We start from the raw sequence: 12,708 nt of genomic DNA on the forward strand, positions 1-12,708 counted from the left end.
TAATCTGATTATATTAAATTATTATCTTGATGTTCTTGTATGTGTAGTCCATTAGACGTGAGATAAATAGGATTTTTTATGCACAAGGTAAAATATAATATCGTCAAAACTTGGTGCAAGGCCAATGGCCAGCTTATCAAGGTAAACAGCCAGTATCAGTCAGTCAAAAATATGTTAAACTAAGTATTTCTTTAAATAAGAATTATTGGATTAAGATCCATATAAAATATAACAGCTATTTCATTCAGTATGAGCGGTTTCACTTTTATATACATTATCAGTATAATTATGCAATGTATAAATGCAATGACCAAGACTGCAATCATTTTTGCAGCAGCTAGAATTAATTATATGATTACTTAATGGAATATCAGGTTTTCCAGCATTGAAAAATATCTCAGATATTAAGTAAACTCCGATGTGTTTAGTATTTGCAGCTCTTTGCCGCATAGAGACCCTCGATTTGATATAGCAAGATATAATACACACCCGACAAAAATTGTCGCATCACTTATTATTTCTTAAATATTTTAATTTTTTTAAAAATTTTATTGATATTGATTATTAAATCACCAAATAATACAACTTTTGCAACATTTATTTTAAATCAGTTCAATCTACAGAGGACAAACATTTTGATTTACCAAAACATACAAAAATCAAAAAAATTGCAAATACAAAATATGTATACAAAAAAGATGAACTTTATTTAAGCCAATGCATTTCTAATAGCGTGTGTTACCGCCCCTGGCTCTAATTACAGCTTCCATTCGTCTTCGAAGGCTTCTAAACAGGTTCTGCAGGTATTCATGCGGCACGATTGCACAGAAGTCAAAAAGAACATTTTGAAGATCATCTAGTGTTCTTATTGGTGCTGGATGTTGCTGAATTTGCCATCCTAGATGGTCCCAGACATGTTCTATCGGATTAAGGTCCGGGCTACGTGCAGGCCAATTTAGGGTGGGTATCTCGACCTCTTCTAAGTATTGCCGAACAACTCTAGCAGCGTGTGGACGAGCATTAATTCTCATGCATTAACACATGAATTATCTGATGAATATAGACAAAATCTTGATTCATCCATAATAAAAATTTGGAATATTTTGAATATTCCATGAATATAATATTGGACCAATCTTGAATATTCCATTTTGCGTGTTCTCTAGCAAATTGCAATCTTGCTACTCGATGTTCTCTGGTAAGACGTGGACCTCTAGCTGGCACTCTGGCTCGTAAACCTGCTTCTCTCAGCCTATTTCGAACTGTCTGTAGGCTTATTCGGACATTATGAGCAGCCAACAGATCTGTTTGCAGTCTTCTAGAGGTGGTATGCCTAATTCTTAAAGCCGTTAACCTTAAGTAACGATCATCTACTGCCGAAGTTACCCTTCTGCGGCCTTGTACGGGTCGTCTGGATAGTTGTCCTGTTTCTTGGTAGCGATTAACAACTCTGGATATGGTGCTTTGTTGAACTCCCATTATCCGAGCGACGTATCTTTGACTGCGGCTTTTCATTAGTCACATGGATTCTAGCGGCTTTTCATTAGTCACATGTCTTGTTAAACGTTCAGGCACATCCATTATTAACAATAAATTGAAATGTTCACTTTAGAATAAGACTATTTGCTTGGAACGTTTTCGATCTCAATGCATTCGCCAACACAGGAATAATCTACGCGAGCATTTTTGCTTCAAAAAAATATGTAAGAAATTCCGATCATTTTTTGTCCATCATAAGAAACCAAAAATATCTTTTAAGTTGATACATATACATATTGGCCCAAAAAATATTAAAAATATCTTAAAATACTAGTAATGCGATAATTTTTGTGGGGTGTGTATATGTAAATCAGAATGGCCATTACCAATCATTAACATAATCATTAAACGATTTATAAACTGCAAATCTTCATCCCTTCTTCATTTAAACAGCCTTACAGCAGTGTTTGGTTTTATTATAAGATATTCTATTTCGTTTTTGAACAAAATCCACTTAAGTTCTATATTCATAAAATACTCTTAAATATACTATGGCAATCTCTGAACTGGAGATACTACACACCAAAATATGGCGATTAAGCTTAACATGTCTTATACAAATGTTGCAGGTTTACGAGATACATGGTATTTAAACTTGGAATTTTAGTTTGAAATTTCTTAATAATTTTATGATTTTAAGCAGTATCGTCTTGAAAATTGGCGACTTTATGTGTTTTGACATGAAAATTACGAATTTTGTGGTGAATTTAGCATTATTTATACAGGGCGTTAGTTACACCCTGTTACTTAGGTAAATTACAACATATCTTTTTTGCCTAATTAGTTGTGACTAAAACAAGGCAGTTCAATTTTGAATAAAAAAGGTACTCGTGTTTATTTTATGTAACTCTTATATTTTATGTATTAGTTTTTAAGTTATTTGCATTTTAAACATTAAGCGCAAAAAATCCTAAGCCCGTTATTACATTGGCTTAATAGGAAAATTAAAATTCCAACTTTAAATACCCTGTATCTCGTAAACCTGCAACATTTGTATAAGACATGTTACGCTTAATCGCCATATTTTGGTGTGTAGTATCTCCAGTTCAGAGATTGCCCATTTTTAATGAATCACTCTGTCTATAAGTATAAAGAACTTTTAGGCTAATGGATTGGATATCCTTCCCACGGTTTCCTGTAAAGACATACGCTTTTGATAAATTAGCATTTGTTAATTAGTCGAGTTACTGTGATGTGGGTTAATAAACCAATAATTAGCTTATATTATTTTATGGAAAGAAAGCAGCACTTTTGCTCCAATATATGGGATATATAAGAGAAGAAGAAATATAGAATACTAACCATGAGAGCAAATAATACCTAGATCACGTCATGTTTGTAGCATCCTCGGGTTGCTATTATTATTTTCTTCGACTCTAGGTAAATAATATTTTATACATTTTTCGCATAGATTATAGTAACATTTGTTAGTTTTTCCATTTTTTTTTTAAAGCTAAAGGATTTTTATCTTACCCTTTAGGATTTAGAGGATGAGAGATATCTACGTGTATGGAATCGAAAGTGCCGACCATGATTCCATACTATTGTAGCGTTTTTACCGTTCGTTTAGCTGTGAATTAAAGCACTCGAAGCACAAAATTAGCCAACTGTTTTATTACACACGTACACACTAAACACGATGACTTAAGACCACTGGAAACATTTATTTGCACTATAATTTTTTCTACTATTAATCTCAATTTAAAAGTCGCGCCTATATTCGCCAATATATGGTTACAAAAATCCTCTACTGTGCCCTTGTGCGTCCTCACCTCAATATGGATCTTGGTGCCCATATTATGGAACTCATATCAACAGCCTCAAATTGATTGAGCACAAGTTCTCAAAACTTGTAGCATATAAGCTAAATACTTTAGATAAAAAACTTACTTTAGACAAAAACTTGAATTGCTGAATACGGCCCCTATTACAGCACGTCAGAAAAGATCTCTTAACCCTTTTTTAAATTCTTCATAATGGGTGCGGGACATCATAAATTGATATTGTTAAGTTTGGTTTATTTAAATATTAATTAAATATTTAAGTAATTAATATGATATAATACTGTTGTAATATATTTATTTTTAAGATATTTGATTGTTAAGTTTACATATTTTGTAATTGGCCCCGGCCTTAAAGAGAACATTGAAAAACATTGAAAGACTAGAATTAGTAAACCACAACTTTGTTTGAGTTCAACGTGTGCACAAAAGCAAAGGGGGGTGTTTTGTTTACAAACATATTTATCGAGTCTCTAATGTCAAGTTTACACATATTTTCAAAAGAAGTTTTTCAAATTTTCAGCTATATATTCATATATATACAAAAATTAAAAGTAGAAATAGATATATCTTAGTTAAAAAAGGAAAAAGGTCTCATTTGATTGTTTTTGTGAACTGTTACGCTGGTACAAACTTCTACCATTTGTGCCGCACAATAGAAAAAAGGTGATTCAAGCCGATCTTTTCACAATTATAATAATATCGATACTGTCATAACATCATGATACTGTCATCATAAACGTTGAATAATAAAAACTTATTAAGAAATCTATAATAGTTACAAAATATTCTATTTCCATAAAAACGCTTTTATTTAGATAGGTACCTTTACTCTAATGAAGTACATTAAAAAAACGTATAAAGAATCCATATATAGTAATATTGTTAAAAATTTAAAGCATAATCTATTATTAACGAATGTAAATATTGTTTGACGACGTCACTGGTAATGATTCCATAGCTATATTCGAGTGAACGCTGGTTCTGGTTTCGATAAACCGAAGTGATAACAAGCGTACATAACTTAAGTGTGTCTAAATGTTATGTATAATTTTAGTAATATCAAATGTGTTCCCACTATGGTAAACTTCTGGGCTTAACTGACAATTAGCACTGATGATGGCTCATACGCCGAAAGTGCTCTGCCAAGCTTTTAAAATAAAATTGCTCTGAATACATCTGGTTTGATTAATTTGTAGAAATTGTGCAAGACACAACAAAAAATAATTATTTTGACTGCTCTCTCTATTGAATTCACATTAATATATTTTAGTATTCGCCAACGACTTTTTAAAAGACCGAATACATGTTCAATGCATACTCTTGTAGCACTATGCTTATAATTGTATTGTTTTTGTGCCCTTGTTGCTCCTCTAATAAGTTTATTGTCTCTGCCAAAGGATACTCTTTCAACATGTCCCACAATAGATACCAATTGATAGAAACTGTTTCGACACATTCTAAATAATCTAGAGAAATCTGTTTCTAGGTATAATTGTATCCATTTCTGATCAAAATCTGGTATTATTGTATGATTTTCTCTGTATAGGCTTGTGATTAATAGCCACTTTAATGTCAACAAAGGTAGCAAAATCTCTTGTAGCGTCTGTAAGTTCTTATTGTAGAAATTAAATGAACTATCAGTGCTACAATCTTTAAGAAGATAGCCCAATAGAGCAATCTTCATTTTTTTTCTAGGGGATCCCATGTCCATGAATTAATACTGTGAAGGATATGTACCAAAAAAGATTTAAAGACCAACAATACCCACTTCAATGATCATGTACTTATACACTACACCGCATGTCGATTAAGGTCTCTTACACTTGCAGGGCTGGTAAAATCTTACTGCATACCTACTATATTATAAAAGAGGATTAGTAATAATCAGAGAACATTAATAGATGTAGCCTAAGTACTATTAAGTAATACTACCTAAGTACCTATATTAATTGAACAGAAATATCTGCTACAATCTTCTAGAGTCTAAGATATATAGCGTTATAAAGGAAGGTACCCCAATCTGACCAGCAATTTTAATTTTTTTTCTCGGGGGAAAAGTGGAAAAGTTGAAGAAAACGCCACCAAACCGAAGCAAAAAGATAAACAAGAACCCACAGAACACAAATATAGCAAGAACCATAACCAATAAAAAAAACAGCAAAACCATTGCATTCGGGTGGTTTGGTATTGGTTATGCGTTGACGTCATTATTTGTAACCAAATACGTCAAATATTCTGTTAATAGCGTAAAATGCTGTCAACCAGAACCAGAACCGGCGTTGAATCGAATACAGCTCTTGTGTCGGTAAAAATCAACAATGCAATCAAGCGGCCGCGGCGTTGCGGTCTTGTTGCCTTTTTCTTTAATATAGGGACGTTATTTGCATTCATTTAACTTTAAATGTTGACTTCTTTATAGAGTATTTTATCATATTTTATTAAAGAGGAACGGTAGCATTGTTTTGTGCCTGTCAAAATTATTAACTAATTGTTATGATATTATGAAGTGTTTTTCTGTCATTTCTACATAAGATTTTGGCATCATTGCTTCAGAGATGTTGCAAGCAAACAAACTGCCCATAGTTCCATGGCAATGGTAATTCTAGCCTTTCAATGTTCTAAGGCCCTGGCCGTTGTTAAATCAATAAGTAAAATAAAATAATAAATATTCAGACTTGAACTGGCCTCACTAAGGCTGGCTAAGGATATCGCCATTCGGTCACGACGTTATAATCAAATGAAAAAGATTAATGTGCATCGACCGCGACGAAAACTAATATTTATCTTAATGACATGCTTCGCCAATCGTGCTAAGAATTATATAGTATTTTAATATAGTACCTACAATAAATCAATTAAAAAACGATTTGGAAAACCACAACACCGGGGATCTATAACATCATATAAAAATAGAATGGATAATGAATTGGATAATGCTAATGAGAAGGTAGAGTAAGATAGAGAATAAGATAATTTTTCGTTTGACAACCATGCTTTAGCATTAGATGCTTAGAGAAAAAAAGAAGCCCTTGGATCACATATAATATTGGCCTCATCATAAAATTACACAATAAAGCTCTTAATAAATTCAAAGCAGTTTGGTATGGCTCTGTCGATAATAAAATAATAGTGTAAAATAATAAGTCGCACACGGCACCGACTTCTAGAATTAGTAGTAGAAAAAGTTATTGGAAATGAAAAAGGAGATTTTGGATGGTAGAATTAAACTTAAATTTCATGTTGCCTGTAGAAAAACCTGTACAAGTACCCCAAATATTGGACTCCTATATTAACCACGAAAGAACCTGTACCGGAAAATCTTCGAAGTGCTCTATCAATTTGCTGTTCCGACAGAGGCTGCACCACCCGATGTGTTTGTGTAACACATGGCTTGAAATGTTGCTGCTAATGCAAATGCAAATCGTGCAGCAATAAAATGAATTTTGAAAATGAAATATCTGATTCGGAGTCGGAAATGTACTAAATTTTGGAAAGTAAAAAACTAATGTAACGAGTGCCTTTTATTTATGGAGAAAAGTTTTACATGCAGCAAGTGCATATGGGAGCAAACCGTTCATAAGAACTACCCTCATTTCAATTTATCCTCAGAACGCCACTCCGACTATTTTTTTTTCGTTTTCTTAGAATTTGTTTCCCTTGTCAACCCTATTTTCTGCCTTTTATTTAATCCAAATCCTAATTAAAATCGCATTACATCGAAATCACTAACCGGCACGTCAGACAGAAACGTACTACAGTAAACTGAACAGACTGTTACAGTAGTAAAAAGTGCAGTTAAATTAAGTACAGTACAATAAAGTACAGTCAGTAAAAAGAAGAAATTGTCTGTGACTACAACCCGCGGTGAGTGGAATAAATCCCTTTTCAGTTGGCGCGCTATCACTTGCGATTTGAGCTCCGAATTTAAAAATCGATAACTTACAATCTATTAGAGATAAATGGTTGCAGTTTCTTTTAAAAACTTTTTTAATGTGTCTGTTACATTTTCTTCGCAGACTATATGGTAAAATTCCTTTAAATTAAAAAGTTTTTCGATTGCTGAAAAAAGTATCTCCATAAACGGTGACCAGCACATTTTTTAAATTTTTTGAATAACAAAAGAAAACACTACCTCAATTTTTTCTATTGCAATATGTGCGCAAAGAAAAGCGTTTAAAAATTTAAAAAAAAATCATTTTAGTAGCTAGAGCGGTTTTTAAGATAGAGCGAGTTATGTGTCAAAAAGTTGAGTATCTAAATTATCGCGATTCTTGAAGTTTTTTCAATATATAAAAAATCGGGACAGCCTAGCGATGTTGTAGAACTCGGTTTCAGATGCCCAGTAATATTCCCAATAATTTAGTATAGGACTTATCTGGTTATACCTCGAAAAAAAAACGCAAGAATTCGAGCCGGTTTTTACTCCGCTATATACGAAGAAGTTAAAGAATGTATGATACAATTTCAAATATTTACCGTAAATTTTTTATCACATAATCAACTCGTTACCGTTATTCCTGTACATTATTACAAGAACCCTTTATTATTTTAATACATTTCTGATGAATGAATATTAAATCTGCTCTATACCCTTGATGCCTTAAGGCCAGCACCTATAAAGTTTCGTCCAGTAACCACTTTGGGACCATGTACAAAATATGGAATGTTTTTCTTTTCCAGAAAAAGTTAAGAGGGTATCATTTTACGATGAATGTCAAAGGAGTGTAGATAATGGGGTGGCACTGTATGCTGACCTTTTTTTAGAAGGAAATGCTATATCTCGAGTTTCTTTTTACGTTTTTACTCTTTTTTCTTAAAAGAGAAGAAAACGGCGAGCCTGACTGTCACTGCTGAGAATAATAAGTAATAAGTCGAAGCAGATGTAGTCATTATATGTTATTAAAGAAAAATTAGATAAACTAATATATCGAGAGTTTCTAAACGGATATTTTCCTATTCTTCTTGAATATATAACATATCAAAAAGAGCAAATATGTTAATTCCCCTACAAATACCTAATATATTCCTATGATCTAATACTTGTAAATGCTCTTTTTTACTCCGTGATCCGTAGATTAGGAGAATCAGTTCCGTTTCGTGGCCTGATAGGTCTCCGGATTTAACCCCAACAGATTTATTTTTATGACGCACGCTAAAACGATTATGTCAATTTCACTTTAATTTCCAGTATTTTTTATTTCAGGTGAGTATTTAGGATTATATCATTGTTTTTTATTTATTTAATGATATTTTAGTGTCAGATTTTAGCGGATGATTTTAGCTACTGCTTTGAGTCGAACTATATATTCTGATTATGTTGATGGTTTATTATGTCGTCATTTGTCTCTAAGTGTTGTTGATATTCTCTACATATGTCCATATTTGGTTCCTTTATTATTTATTTTTTTTTTCCTAATTTTGTCTTATCCTACCTATACATTTTCTAATAACTAAATCTTTTTTCACGATCTCGTACATCAGGGAACTTCGCAGAAAATCAGGAGAATCGCTCAAAGACCAGAAAGCCTAATGAACACCAAAAACTCTATAGATCAAATATCCTGTGAATGCGGGGACTCATACATTGGCGAGACAAAAAAGGACCGTTGGAAATTAGGAAAAAGGAACACCAAAAGTGAACCTGAAGAGGAGAAATTTCCAGATCAGGAATTGCAGAACACGCTTGGTGTAACGGCCACAACATACATTGGGCAGAAGCAAAAACTCCATGTAAGGAACAACACTGGAAAAAAGAAACTTCTTTTGCAGAATTGCAAAGACAATAATTTATTTTGGAAAATGCTATTAAAAACAATTATAAACTTTGTGAAACTTCTAGGAGACATAACGTTCTGCATTTTGAACAATACAAACAAAATACCAGTTTTTATTTTTTTAATATGTCTGACAATAACAGAGTTACAGAGGATGACTGAAAATGAATTTTTTTTTCAAAATAACTCTATAGCACAAAAACTAAGATAGCTATGGCAAATTTGATTAGTGTGTATTTAGTCTCATTAAAAAATAGTACGGTATCGCGAAAATCGCATCTCCCTATAAACCCCATAAATCATATGAAAATGGAACACCCTGTACATGAGGATATTGGAAACCGGTAAAAATACAGAGTGGATCAAATGAGAAAAAAGTGCAATCAAGTGCCTCTAACTAATCTCTTATCTACTTCTTTGAAGTCGGAACAGCAACGGATATACATGAAAAAAAGGGTTGAATAGTCGCCATAGCGAATTTTTGCATTTTCAAATTCTCCTTTAGATATACTCTTCAACCTTATTCTGCTTATTTGCATGAGCTAAGCATGTTATACATGCTTATGTCAAAATAAATAATAAAAATTAACAAAATTAAAATTTCCTGGTAGCAGGCATATTTCGATTAATTAAACGAACAAGTACCATTTTAGGATTAAAGTGTTTAAATGAAGCAACACAACAGACATCGTCTCTTGACTGCATTACAGGATTTTCTAATCATTTTTGACGTAATTCTGTCAACAGCTTCAACAAACAGGTTCTATAACAGCGTGTTCCTATCTAATTGTTAGGAAATTCGTTATTTAAAAATTCTGTGATAATACACGCATTATGTGGCGGAGCGCCGTCTTATTGGAAATTGGTACTAGAATTTCCATAAGTGCTTCTGCTATGTTAGTTTGTAAGAGGTTCAAAAATCTCTCGGAATTTAGGATCTTATTTAAAAAAAGGCCCAGTTACGTAGGTACCCACAATAGCTAACCAGACGTTAAATCCAAACCCAACTTGGTACCTATAACTTGACGAATTAGCCGTGGATTTTCATCTGACCAGTAAACGGTATTTTTACGAATAAATACGTAGTCCACAATTAGCAAATTGTTTCTCATCTTACCAAAGGACTTTCAATGAAAGTTTGATATCTGGTTATTTTTTTGAATAAACTATTGCAATTTTTTTGAGTCCCCGGCAGATGTTTATGACGCTTTAAAATACTATTCGTCTTTAAAATACTATCATGCAACACCTTTAGGGCTTTCAATTTTCAGGCTTTAATTTGACATAAAGACGTACGATCCACGAGGCGTTTTAACCACGATTTACATTATGAATTTTTTGAAAAAAATGAATATTGTTTGAAATATTGTTTTTTTTCATCTTAGCAAAACTTCCGTAACCTACAAGATTCTAAAGTTACTAACGTTAAGACGCCTAAACATAGCTCTACCAGGTTGTCGTTTTTCTGGATCTTTATTTAAATACATTTCTTTAGCTTCATTTCGACGACAGAGAATAAAGTACGCCAACATATCGTATTTCTCATAATTTAAAGAGTTATTCATTTTGCAACAGTGAAATTAATAGACAGTTGTCGAAACCATGGAAAAATATCACCGGTAACCACTAATGGACATGTATGACATTTGAAGTGTCATTTATCGTATATCCTTACCGACACCTTCCGCTATCTTACGGACGATAAACATAGCCATAAACATAGAGAAACGCGTGCGCATTAATCTTGTTAAATTATTGTCAAATAATAATTAGTAATTCAAGTTTATTTAGTCTCCTTTCGTCTGAAGCAGTAAAAATAAATTTGTTTTTTTACTTTGCATAACAATGACCATGACCAACCCAAATATAAATTCCAGTGTCTTGACAATTCAAAACCAGAAGTAAGGTCAGATTTAATCAGGAAGATGACCAAATACTTCTAATGGACATCCTAGCAAATAATCCTTAGGTTGATCCAGCAAAATAGAACGTTATATACAATAATTTTTGTTTGATTCTATAGCTGCAAATTCCTCAATTATATTCTTACTAACTTTAGGTACTTTCCGATTTTTAAATAACGCTACCTAATTAAATAATTAGATATAATACTATAGACCAAATATTTTATATAAATTTAAATATTTATAATATTTTATAATATTATAATAAATAAGATATAAAGGATTTTATAAAACTTCCTTTCTTTAACACTTGCTTTATTTCTCTGTATAGGTATCCCGTGCTATTCCAAGATGAACGTAGATGACGGATTATTTATAGGCATTAGATTGCGTAACTTTTTTCCCATTTGATCCATCCTGTATCTTTAACGGTTTTCAATAGCCCATATTAGAATGCACACTGTCATTTTAGACTGGATATCCTGTATACATTGAACAATAGGAAATTAAATTATAAGGCATTCTAGGTAAATACCAGAATTTATCATTAATTTATATTAATAATTGCAGACTTTTACATAATAAGTTTGTAAATTTTGGCACTGCAAAATTTCCTTGCAGAAAATTAATAATGGAGAGTTTTTGCATTGCCATGTTTTGAAAATAGCTTTATTTAATAGAAATTTTTTTTGGTACAGAAGATGATACACATTGATACACTGATGATCTACTAAACAAAAATTTTTTCTGACAATTGGCTCTTTAAATATCCAGGCACTGAAAGATTTAAATAAAGCAAAGGTAAAAATTGGTATAGATATCCCTTATAGTACCCTTAAATGAATTAACACCAACAGCCTTTGCCTTAACATCAATATCTATCACCCTATGGTATGTATGTACATACATATAATATAGAGAAATATAATAAGTAGCTTGAGAGCATATGCAAAATAATTACAAAAATGTTTTTCACCATGACAATCACTTTAAATGTATAAAAATTCTAGAAGCCTACAATCAAATTTTAATTTGCCATTCACCATGATACACGGAATATGTTTATAGTGTATAATCATTTTATTGCATACCTACAATAGGCAAAGATAAAAGTCACAAAACCTAAATAGAATTTGAAGGACCTGTGGGGTAGGTAACATTATTTTGTTTTTTAGTAAGTGTACCTAGTTAAAATTTTGGTTTTTACTATAATAAATAGTGCCTACGTATATAATAATCAGTTTATTACTGTAAGGGCTTACCAAAATTTCAAAAATTCCACTAATCAACGTAACAAGAAGTGACTGCTAAAAACTGTCACTCACAACGTACACAAACAAAACAGACTCACTATATGAAATTAAGAAAATCGTGCCGGTAAATAAAGGCGTAAGGAAATCGATGCCTTCACGATCGATAGACGTCCTGCGGCCTCACGATCTCGACAGACTCGCGTAGAAACGAATACTGAATAAAATAAAGCGGTTGATTATTTATGTATGACACACGCGGTAGTATAGCGCAAAAAAAAAATCAGGCAGATTGGAATAAACCAGTCTGTGGATCTAGACGTCACTTAGTGTCTGAATTCGCTAGTCGAGGTTGAGTTTCGCTATTCTTGAAGTTCAAGGAGTTTATATTATTGTAGTTGCCATTAGTAATAACCACATAAAAATTGGATTTTTTTCTAAATTATACCAAGCGATA

The 12,708-nt window shown here is 32.3% G+C and overlaps 1 protein-coding gene across 1 annotated transcript in view; it reads right to left on the reverse strand.

Annotated features, from left to right (window-relative positions):
• LOC126735319 (oxidative stress-induced growth inhibitor 1-like) overlaps window positions 1-12,475 on the reverse strand; it is an 84,750-nt gene extending 72,275 nt beyond the window's left edge. The window contains exon 1 of the mRNA XM_050439275.1: window positions 12,264-12,475. The gene's annotated coding sequence lies outside the window, so the exon portion shown is untranslated. The remainder of the gene's footprint in view (window positions 1-12,263) is intronic.
• Window positions 12,476-12,708: the final 233 nt, after the last annotated feature.

The sequence above is a fragment of the Anthonomus grandis genome, chromosome 4, assembly GCF_022605725.1.
Source record: "Anthonomus grandis grandis chromosome 4, icAntGran1.3, whole genome shotgun sequence".
NCBI classification, from domain to species: Eukaryota; Metazoa; Arthropoda; class Insecta; order Coleoptera; family Curculionidae; genus Anthonomus; species Anthonomus grandis.